Genomic DNA, 12,294 nt, shown 5'->3' on the forward strand with positions numbered 1-12,294 from the left:
CCTATTGGTGAATCACAGCGCAGACCCTTAGGATTTTGGAGCAAAGCTCTGCCATCCACTGCAGATAGCTACTCTCCTTTTGAGAAACAACTTTTGGCTTGTTACTGGGCCTTAGTAGAGACTGAACACTTAACCATGGGACACCAAGTCACCATGAGGCCTGAGCTGCCCATCATGAACTGGGTGTTGTCTGACCCACAGAACCATAAAGTTGGACTTGCACAGAAGCACTCCATCATTAAATGGAAGTGGTATATTAGATTGGGCTGGAGCAGGATCCGAAGGCACAAGTAAGTTGCATGAGGAAGTAGTCCCGATGCCCATGGTCTCCACTCCTGTTACATTACCTTCCATCTCCCAGTCTGCACCTATGGCCTCATGGGGAGTTCCTAATGATCAGTAGACTGAGGAAGAGAAAACTCGTGCCTGGTTTACAGATGGTTCTGCGCAATATGCAGGTGCCACTCAAAAGTGGACTGTGGCAGCACTACAGCCCCTGTCTGGGACCTCCCTGAAGGACAGTGGTGAAGGGAAATCCTCTCAATGGGAAGAACTTTGAGCAGTGCACCTGGTTGTTCACTTTGCTTCGAAGGAGAAATGGCCAGATGTATGATTGTATACTGATTCATGGGCTGTGGCACATGGTTTGACTGGATGGTCAGGGACTTGGAAGGAACATGATTGGAAAATTGGAGACAAGGATTTATGGGGAAGAGGTATGTAGATAGACCTCTCCTAATGGGCCAAAGAAGTGAAAATATTTGTGTCTCATGTGAATGCTCACCAAAGGGTGACCACAGCAGAGCAGGAGTTTAACAATCAAGTGGATAGGATGATGCGTTCTGTGGAAACCAGTCATCCTCTTTCTCCAGCTGCTCTTGTCATTGCTCAATGGGCTCATGAACAAAGTGGCCATGGTGGCAGGGATGGAGGTTATGCATGGGCCCAGCAGCATGGACTTCCACTCACCAAGGCTGACTTGGCTACAGCCACTTCTGAGTGCCTAATCTGGCAGCAGCAGAGACCAACACTGAGTCCCCGATATGGCACCGTCCCTTGAGGTGATCATCCAGCAACCTGGTGGCAAGTTGATTACATTGGACCACTTCCGTCATGGAAAGGACAGCGTTTTGTCCTTACTGGAATAGACACTTACTCTGGATATGGATTTTCCTTCCCTGCACGCAATGCCTCTGCCAAAACTACCATCTCTGGACTTACAGAATGCCTTATCCACCATCATGGTATCCCACACAGCATTACCTCAGATCAAGGGAGTCACTTCACAGCAAATGAAGTGTGACAGTGGGCCCATGCTCATGGAATTCACTGGTCTTACCATGTTCCCCATCATCCTGAAGCAGCTGCTTTGATAGAATGATGGAATGGCCTTCTAAAGACACAATTATGGTGCCAGCTAGATGGCAATACCTTGCAGGGTTGGCGCAATGTTCTCCAGGAGGCAGTATATGCTTTAAACCAGTGTCCAATATATGGTACTGTTTCTCCCATAGCCAGGATTCACGGGTCCAGGAATCAAGCGGTGGAAATGGGAGTGGCACCACTCACTATTACCCCTAGTGACCCACTTGTAAGATTTTTGCTTCCTGTCCCCTCGACTTTATGCTCTGCAGGCCTAGAGGTCTTAGATCCAAAGGGAGGAATGCTCGCACCTGGAGACACATCACTGATTCCATTGAACTGAAAGTTAAGAATGCCACCTGGCCACTTTGGGCTCCTTATGCCTTGGATCAACAGGCAAAGAAGGGAGTTACCATACTGGTAACCCTCAACTACCGAGATTCTGGAAGAAACAGCAATCATCAGGATCAATCACACCAGCCAGCATAACCCTCAAGCAACCAGGTTCTAACAGAAATGACAGTTCTCTTGGTTTGGCCCCTGGCTTTTAAGTCACTCACCCCCTCAGAAGCCCTTAGGTACTTGTGACACCACTCTCACACTACTCACCAGATTAAGATCCTTACCCAGAGTCCGTTTGTCAATCTCAAAAAAAGCAGGTCACCATGGGTCCAGCGCAGCTCCTGACATGAAGATTGGTTCCACTGCAACAACCTGGAGAAATTAGCCAGTGTGCACTGAGGGGAGGCGGTCATGTCCAGTGGCTGGAGGTGCTTTCAGGAGTCAGATGGCCTAAGTTAGAAGCAGTATAAGGGTCTTACCTGGTCACCAGAAATCATAACTCGATGGGAATGAATCCTGCCCTGTGCGACCCCTTGAGTAAATTGAGAGACATCAGGCCTTCGAGAAAGAGAAGGTAGACTTCGTTGCAAGCTGGTCAAGCAAGGAGCTTGGAGACTAAACCTAAAATCAAGTTCCCTGAGGTGAGGAATTTAGGGCAGTTACAGGGTTCAGGATAGGGAACTCATGCATAATTCATGAAGTTTCTGGGAATAGGCGGGCAATTTCAGGAACTAATTAACATTTATGGTGGTGCAGTGGGGGTGCAATATGATGGCTGGGGGTATGACACATGAAGTTTATCTAAGACCAGCTTTGTGGCTTATTGCCCATGTCCAAATGGAGGGGAGGCAGTTCGAGAGTAGTGAAGTGGCCTAGAACAGAGAAACAATAAGAAGACTTTGTGTTGTTACACAGAAATCTCTTATTGGGAACTCACAGGTCCAGGGGGGTGATGGGAGGAGGGGGAGCAGTTTAACTCTGCTGTTGGTTACAGCTCCACGGAGAAAGACCTGGTAATCTGCCTTCATAAAGATTACAGTCAAGAAAAACTTATGGGGCAGTTCTGCTCTGTCACACAGGGTCAGTATAAGTTAGAATTGACTCCACGGCACCTAAGGAGAACAAGAAAGACTGGCCAAAAAGTCATAGACATTTTCCAGCAAACTAGGCAGATGATTCAGTGGAGAACAATGAAGCAAAGGAGACAGTTTTCCTTGTACCTCTTAACTGCCAAAAGGAGTTCATTAATTTATCATGGTATTAAGACTCTTTTATAGTAGGCACAAATGGTTCAGCGCTCAGCTGCTAACTGAAAGGTTGGTGGTTCAAACGCACCCAGTGGCTCCATAGGAGAAAGACTTGTTCATCTGTGAGAAAAGCCTATCGAACAATTCTACTCTGTAACACATAGGGTTACCGCGAGTAGGAATCAACTTGATGACAGTGGTTTTGGTTTTTGTCTTTTATGTTATATCACATGCATTTTGCTCAACAGTGTATAGAGACAAGCCCCCTGTTGTAAGTCTCAGGGACTATACAGGTAATTTGCTTCTAAACCTAATATTTACATCCCCTCCTCACTTACTAACATGGTTCCATTCCGAAGAACAGGTAATTATGTGAAAACCGGTGTTATGCGAGAGTTCAGGCAGTGCCCTGTCTTTGTGGCCGGTGTACCCCACCTCACTGTTCTTAGGGACCCAACAACATGTCATTGCATGCACGTGTCGACGCAAGGCCAGCTTTCCCACCATGCCTTCTCCTCTGCTGTGGAGCCTGGAAGTTAGGGATGGTTGTGGTTGTGGTTGGCAGTTGCCCACCGCCTCCAAAGCAGCAAGTGCCCACCATCACCTGGCCGGGCTCCAGTACTTCACGAGGACCCCCATGCCTCACCTCTCCACCTTGCCGCTCCACTGGCCATGAAGACAAGCCTCGGCAGCAGGCAGCTTCCTGGCCTGCAGACAGGTGAGGCCCATCCACTGGGCCCGGTAGAGGATGCAGAGTTTGCAGAAAGGCCTCTTTGTAGTAAAATAGTTTCGAGCCCGTTGCCCTCAACTCCAGGGTCTCTGGCTCCTGCTGCCTGTTCATGGCCCAGTGTCTCCTGCCTTCTGAAAGCCTCCAGCCACCCTGCGATCACCACATGTGGCCTGGCTCCTCTGCCTGCCCCGGTAACAAGAACCACCAAACCACCAGTGGCCAGTGCCACTTTGCTCAGTCTCACAAACCTCACCCTCTTCCTCCTCCCCCTCTTGTCTGGACTCCTCGTTAATGCGCAAAATAGTTGCAAAGTAGATTTTTTACTATTTTCATAGATTATAAATGTCGTATAACAATATAGTGAGGGGTAGGTGTATTTGGTTAAATATGTTTTTTAAAAAAATGCTCATTTTGCCACTTTTCCCTTAAATATAGTGTCCACAATGATAGATATGAATCTGAATTTGAACTATCCCTCAAATCGTAGCAAACATTTAAACAAAACACATAAGCAAGCAAAATCTAACCAGGAGTCCAAACTCGTCGCCATTAAGTTGATTACAACTCATATCGACCCTGTAGGACAGAGTAGAACTGCCCCGTAGGGTTTCTAAGGAGCAGCTGGTGGATTTGAACTGCTGACATTTTGGTTAGCAGCCAAGTTCTTAATCACTGCACCAACAGGACTCCTAAATTGGGAATACTTATCTATTACTAAGAGACAATAAATTCATGTTTCTCCCTGATTTCACAATAAGAAAGAACAATTTTTCAAGTATTGGCCATAACCTGGGTCATGGGCATCCCATTTGGGAGCTTGTTTCTGCCTCCACGAAGCCAGTCTGACGCTGTCTGCATTGGTTTTAGTCAACATTGATCACCTATATCACAAAAGAGCAGCAAGGCATTAGCCCTTCTCTGGTTATGTCTGATGAAGAACACTTCCCTTAATCGATTCTGGTCACCTAGGGGCTTCTTCATGAAACCTTCCCCATATGGCAGCAACCAGTTAGTTAAGGTTCCAGGGTGATCCAAACATTCCTCTCCACTGAGTAATGAAGTTCTCAGGATCTATTTTAATAAGATTTCATCAGGCGGCTGCTTGTAACGATCTACAAAATGACTCCAATTTCTTCATTGATTAACCCCTTCTAAAACCGATTGCCACTGAATCGATTCCAACTCATAGCGACCCTATAGGACAGAGTAGAATGGCCCCATTGGCTTTCCAAGGCTAATCTTAAAGGAAGCCGACTGTCACATGTTTCTCCCGCAGAGAGGCTGGTTGGTTCGAACTTCTGACCTTTTGGTTAGCAGCTAAGGTCTTAACCACTGGGAAACCAGGGACCTTGATTAACCCCCTTACTTTGATGGATTTCTGCCCTCTGTTGTCAGTGTACCCCAACTGAATTATTTTTTTAGATGCAATACCTCCAAAAGGTGTAAGTTTATGGACTAGTAGCCTGGGTTCCTCTGGTTGGGGCTCCATCTGCTGGCTAGAGAGAGCAAAGCTCAACTAAAGGAGATTCGAAGTTTACCATTGCTTTTGCTCAACATTAAAAGCAGGATCTGCCATTTGTTTGCAGTTCCCTATGCACTCCCTTTGCTAGCTGCTGAGCTCAAGGTATACTGTCATTTCCATTTTATAGCAAAGGTGGCTCAGCAGCCACTCCAATATCAAGTTTATTTCCATCCGCTTTCTCAGAACCATCCTTTTATTTTATAAACTATTCCTTAGCGACTCATGTCTACCCCATGTGCTACAGAGTAGAACTGAGCTTCAGAGGGTTTTCTCAGCTGTGGTCTTCACAGAAGCCAATCGCCAGGACTTCCTTCTGTGGTGTTGCTGGGCAAGTTCAAACTGGCAACCTTTGCGTTAGCAGCTGATTACAAACAGCTTGCACCACTCAGGCTCCTTGTGGTGGTTAGACAGGGCTCCATTTCAAAAGAAGACTCACAGAACCCAACATGACAAAGCTGACAATCTAGGGTTTATTGCTGGAAAAGTATACAATCTAGCCTCAGAATTAAAGGAAGGATAATCATACCAGGCTGCCTGGCAGCAAGGAGTCCAGAAAGGTCAGGCATGAGTTCCAATTGTCCTCCCTTTCTCTCTGTGATGTGTATTTTGTCTCTCATCAGGAACCCAACAGAGCAACTTGTTGGCCAGAGATTTTCATACCTGGTTGGCCATACAGGCATATTTCTGGCTACACAACCAGCTCCAGTGTCAGAGAGTTCTGGGAGTCCCATTGAGGGCAGCTGCAAATCACCAACTCATTATTACCAAGAAATACTGCTGGCAAGCTGATAAAAACCACCTGGAAACTCCTCACACCCATGGTTACGATGCAACACTATTAATCAGTATGCTGCCTGCCTTGACTAAGGGTCAAATAGTTTATAAAATGGTGAAATATAGTTCTCTACATATACAAGAAAATACGTGAAGTTGTGAAAAGGGGGCTTTTTAAATGGATTCTAAATATCATTAAATTTCTCCGCTTGTATAATTCTTGGAGCAGAGTATGGCACACAGAAAACACTCAACCACTGATATCCACAGTAATAACCACTATTATTTTGTATAAAACACTATATGCATTGGCAGCCACTGCTTACTTAGCAAATTTCACAACAGACAGAAATACCCCCTAGGGTTTCCAAGGAGCGGTTGGTGATTTGTACTGCTAATCTTTTTGATTAACAGCTGAGTTCTTCACCGCTATGCCACGAGGGCTCCACAACCATATGAGGGACAGAAAATCAGTTAGCACTTCCGACATAAAAATGGAAGTAGTTGCGCTTCTGAGAAATTCTCAGCTTTTGAGATTTAGAAAAACTGCTAGAAGAAGAGTGCAGATCTAAAGCTGAGTGAGGTGTGGAGTTAGGGAAGGTGGTGGTATCTGGACAGAAGAACCAGGAAGCCCTTCCTCAGAGCCTCTTCCAGCACACATCAGACACAGAGCAAAAACCATAGGCTTGAAGAAAGGTAGGTCCAGGGACTTGCCTTCCTAGGCTTTTGGTCTTATGGTTTTCTCATTGGTTGGTCCTAGGGCTCTTGAAGGGAGTGGAATGAGAAAGAATGAGGCCAAATTTTGGCTTCTAGTTTGGGGTGGTTCAAGTGCCCCTTAAGAGGTAATTTTGGGGTGTCTTGGGAGCAGTCTTTGCTGAAGAGAATGGCAACAAGGGAAGGTACATCAAGATGGAGGTGAGATTGATGGGAGGAATACACTGTAGTTGTCAATAGCTGATATATGTCACAGAAAATGCGACAAGACTAGCATTCAGATTATTTCCTAATCTGGAAGAAATGAGCCTCATATCCATCCAATGTTCTCTACTGCTTTGGTGTCCTTGGTAGTTGAATGTTGAGAAGTTGAGGCCTGAAGAGTAAACACAAATCTCTGTCCTTGGGGAATTTACCTGCCTAGGTAATTATCATATTGATTTCTGTGGTGTGAAAGCTTGTTGTTTTTAGCTGCTGTCAAGTCACCTTTATTCATGGAGACCACATGTGCGTGATGGTATGAAGGTTGTTGATTTTGTGTGCCATTGAGCTGGTTCTGACTCATAGAGACCCTATATGAGAAGAGAATTGCCCCTTAGGGTTTCTTAGACAGTTATATGAACTCAAGGTCAGAGATCCTTGGGTAGACAGAGCACTAGCCCTGACTGACCAGAATCTGACAAATATTACTAAAGAAATAAGTTATTGTGGTTGTTAGGTGCTTTGAGTCAGTTCCGATTCATAGCGACCGTATGTACAACAGAAGGAATCACTACCAGTTCTGTACCATCCTTACAATCATTGTTATGTTTGAGACCATTGTTGTAGCCACTGTGTCTATCCATCTTGTTGAAGGTCTTTCTCTTTTGTGCTGACCATCTACTTAACCAAGCATGATGTCCTTCTCCAGGAACTGATCCCTCCTGATAACATGTCCAAAGTACATGAAATGTAGTTTCACCCTCCTTGCTTATGAGGAACATCCTGGTTATCCTTCTTCCAAGACAGATTTGTTCTTTCTTCTGGCAGTCCATGGTGTATTCAATATTCTTTGCCAACGCTACCATTCAAAGACCATTCAATTCTTCTTTGGTCTTATTCATTGTCCAGCTTTCAAACGCATATAAGGCAATTGAAAACACCATGGCTTGGGTCAGGCGCACCTTAGTCTTCAAAGTGACATCTTTCCTTTTCAACACTTTAAAGAGATCTTTTGCAGCAAATTTGTCCAATGCAATGGGTCCTCTGATTTCTTGACTGCTGCTTCCATGGGTGTTGCTTGTGGATTCAAGGGAAGTGAAATGTTTGACAACTTCAATCTTTTCTCCATTTATCATGATGTTGCTTATTGGTCCGGTTGTGAGGACTTTTGTTTTCTTTATGTTGAGGTGTAATCCATACTGAAGGCTATGGTCTTTGATCTTCATCAGTAAGTGCTTCAAGTCCTCTTCAGCAAGCAAGGTTATGTCATCTGCGTAACTCAGGTGGTCAGTGAGTCTTCCTTCAATTCTGGTGTCTCATTCTTCTTCATATGGTCCAGCTTCTCAGATTATTTGGTCAGCATACAGACTAAAAACCTATGGAGAAAGGATACAACTCTGACGCACACCTGTCCTAACTTTGAACCACTCAGTATTCCTTTGTTCTGTTTGAACAGCTGCCTCTTGATCTATGTACAGGTTCCTCATGAACACAGTGAAGTCTTCTGGAATCCTCATTCTTTGCAGTGTTATCCCCAATTTGTTAAGACCCACACAGTCGAATGCCTTTGCATATTCAATAGAAGATAGGTAAACATCTTTCTGGTATTCTCTGCTTTCAGCCAGGATCCATCTGACATCAGCAATGATATCCCTGGTTGTACGATCTCTTCTGAATCTGGCCTGACTTTCTGGAAGTTCCCTGTCAATATACTGCTGCAGCCGCTTTTGAATGATCTTTAGCAAAATTTTACTTGCGTGTGATGTTAATGATATTGCTCGATAATTTCCACATTCAGTTGAATCATCTTTCTTGGGCATAGGTATAAATATGGATCTCTTCCATTGGGTTGGTAAGGTAGCTGTCTTCCAAATTTCTTCGCATAGATGAGTGAGTACTTCCAGTGCTTCATCTGTTTGTTGAAACATCTTAATCGGTATTCTGTCAAGTCCTGGAGCCTTGTTTTTCCCCAGTATCTTCAGTGCTGCTTGGATTGCTTCCTTCAGTACCAACTGTTCCTGATCATATGCTACCTCATGAAATAGTTCAATATTAACCAATGTTTTTGGTATACTGACAGTATGTATTCCTTCCATCTTCTTTGGATGCTTCCTGCTTCATTTAATATTTTCGCGGTAGAATCCTTTGATATTGCAACTAGAGGCTTGAATTTTTTCTTCAATTCTTTCAGCCTGAGAAATGCCAAGGGTGTTCTTCCCTTTTGGTTTTCTAACTCCAGATCTTTGCACGTGTCATTATAATATTTTACTTTGTCTTCCCGGGCTGCCCTTTGAAATCTTCTATTCAGCCCTTTTCTTCTGTTTGCATTAGCTACTCAAAGTTCAAGAGCAAGGTTCAGATTCTCTTCTGACATCCATTTTTGGTCATTTCTTTCTTTCCTGTCTTTTTAATGACTGCTTGCTTTCTTCATGTATAATGTCCTTGATATCATTCCACAGCTCATCTGGTCTTCAGTCATTAGTGTTCAGTGCATCAAATCTATTCTTGAGACGGTCTCTAAATTCAGGTGGGATATACTTACAGTAGTACTTTGGCTCTTGTGGAATTGTTCTAATATTCTTCAGTTGCAAGTTGAGCTTACATATGAGCAGTTGACGGTCTGTTTCACAGTCAGGCCGTGCCCTTGTTCTGACTGATGATATTGAGCTTTTCCATAGTCTATTTCCACAGATGTAGTAGATTTGATTCCTGTGTATTGCATCTGGCGAGGTCCACGTGTATAGTCACCATTTATGTTGGTATAAAAGGTATTAGCAATGAAGAAGTCATTGCTCTTGCAAAATTCTATCATGGGATCTCTTGCATCCTTTCTATCACCAAGGCCATATTTTCCAACTACATATTCTTCCTCTTTGTTGCCAACTTTCGCATTCAAATCACCAGTAATTATCAATGCATCTTGATTGCATGTTAGATCAATTACAGACTGCAGAAGTTTGTAAAAATCTTCAATTTCTTCATCGTCGGCATTAGTTGTTGTTGCGTAAATTTGAATAATAGTCATATTAACTACTCTTCCTTGTAGGTGTATGGATATTATCCTGTCACTGACAGGTTTGTACTTCAGGATACATCTTGAAATGTTCTTCTTGATGATGAATGCAACATCATTCCTCTTCAAGTTGTTATTCCCAGCATAGTAGACCATAGGATTGTCTGATTCAAAATGGTCAGTACCAGTCCATTTCAGCTCACTAATGCCTAGGATATTGAAGTTTATGCGTTCTATTTCATTTTTGATGACTTTCAATTTTCCTAGATTCATACTGTTTACATTCCAAATTCCAATTATTAATGGATGTTTGCAGCTGTTTCTTCTCATTTTGATTCATGTTACCTCAGCAAATGAAGGTCCCAAAAGCTTGACTCCATCTGTGTCATTAATATCGACTCTACTTGGAGGAGACAGCTCTGCAGTCATATTTTGAGTGCCTTCCAACCTGAAGGGCTCATCTTCTGGCACTGTAACAGACAATGTTCCACCACTATTCATAAGATTTTCTCTGGCTAATCCTTTTCAGAAATAGACCACTGGGTCCTTCTTCCTAGTATGTTTAGTCTCTTTAGTCTAGAAACTCAGCTGAAACCCGTCCTCCATGGGTGACCCTGCTGGTATTTGAATACTGGTGGCATAGCTTCCAGCATCACATCAATACTCAAGCCCCCGCAGTATGACAAACTGACAGACACATGGGGGACAGAAATATAGCAAGACCATAGAGCCACTTGGAAACATTATTTGGATATAATATCACTGTCCTTAGCAAAGTTCAAAGTCCTACTGGAGAGACATTAAATATAGAACAAGACTACCAAGGGTATTTGATAAGACAGGGCATACAATTCCTAAATCCTTGGTGTGAAAGTATGTCTGAGAGGTGAATTTAGAGATTCCTTTGCATTTGAGAGAAAAAAGTTCATATACAACAATTTTGGCTTCTAGAGTGTAAGAGAGAAATAACAGAGATTTCTTAAAGCACCATCAATATCATAGATTGAGTAAGCCATTTGTGAGAAGTTGGAGAAGTGTGGCGTTGTGTCTGAGAGAAGGTATGTAATACCATCAGTGAATGAGAAGGACCAGATGCTGAGGTGGGTTTTTGTTCTAGGGCAGCCATGGAAGGGTACAACATTCCTAGCAATAGGTTCAACAAGTGCAAATGCCTCAGTATAGGAAAGAGATTGCTGATTTGGAAGAACTGAAATGAATCAAATATATTTTGGGCTTTGAAAATAAAAAAGAAGAGAGATTCAAGGTAAGTTTAGGGTAATAGATGTGTGCTGGGTAGCAGAGGTTCTCCTCTCAACAACCCTAAAATTTTAACTGTATACTAATAGCAATGAAATGCCAGTGGAGGATTAAAAAGAGTAACACTGTTGTCAGGAGCCCTGGGCGCACAGAATTTAAGTACTCGCCTGCTAACTGAAAGCTTGACAGTTTCAACCCACCAACTGCTCCCTGTAATCCTTAAAGATTACAGCATTGGAAACCATATGAGACAGATCTACTTTGCCCAACTGAATCTCTATGAATAGTAATCCACTTGTGGCAATAAATTTTAACACTATTGTCTTTGCTTTTTAAAACAATGACTCTGGCGACAGAGTGGGAATGAATTATCTATACAGGGCCAAGAGTGGACACAGTACAACATTGGGAAGCTAGAGAAATATTTCTAAAAAGTAGGGTGGTGGCTTGGTCTGGGGAGGTAAGAAAAGCACACAGAATTGAAAACTTGTTGTGAGGTAAGATAAGAAGAACATGACTGATTGACTGGTCACATAGGGCGAGTAACAGAAGGCATCAGTGATGACCTCCCAGGGTTTTAACATGAAAATTGAGTTAACTATGGGGCCTTCCACTAAGTAAAGACACTTGGAATATTCTGTAGGTCTCTTCTGGTTCTTGTTACCTTTAGCTCTTGCCACTCTATATTAGGGACAAATTACAGGGATCCAAAATAAACTTCTTTACACAGTTCTCATTGTGCTGCAGCACTTTTTTTGAAAGAGAAATTTTGAGGAAGGCTAGATATTATCTGTTTAAGACTTCTAACGTTGAAAATAAAAGTTAATGCTCTTCCCCTCTGGGAGAAGTTGCTAAATGGAGATTAAATTATGAGCTTTATTATAATAACTTAAGACCAGAGAGTCAGTTCTCCCATGTCAAAATGGATTAGAGGCTTTGCATTATATTTAAGGCCAAAATGAAGACCCCTATTTATCCTACCCTCCCCTATAAAATCTAAATCTAGTATTCTGCACAGGGGATGCTCAAATGTACAGTTCAGTCTGAATACACCTACTCACCCACTACTGTTCAGTTGATTCCTACTCATAGTGACCCTATAGGAGAGTAGAGCTGCCCCATAGGGTCTCTA

The sequence above is a fragment of the Trichechus manatus genome, unplaced genomic scaffold (assembly GCF_000243295.1).
Source record: "Trichechus manatus latirostris isolate Lorelei unplaced genomic scaffold, TriManLat1.0 scaffold00240, whole genome shotgun sequence".
In the NCBI taxonomy this organism is placed as follows: domain Eukaryota; kingdom Metazoa; phylum Chordata; class Mammalia; order Sirenia; family Trichechidae; genus Trichechus; species Trichechus manatus.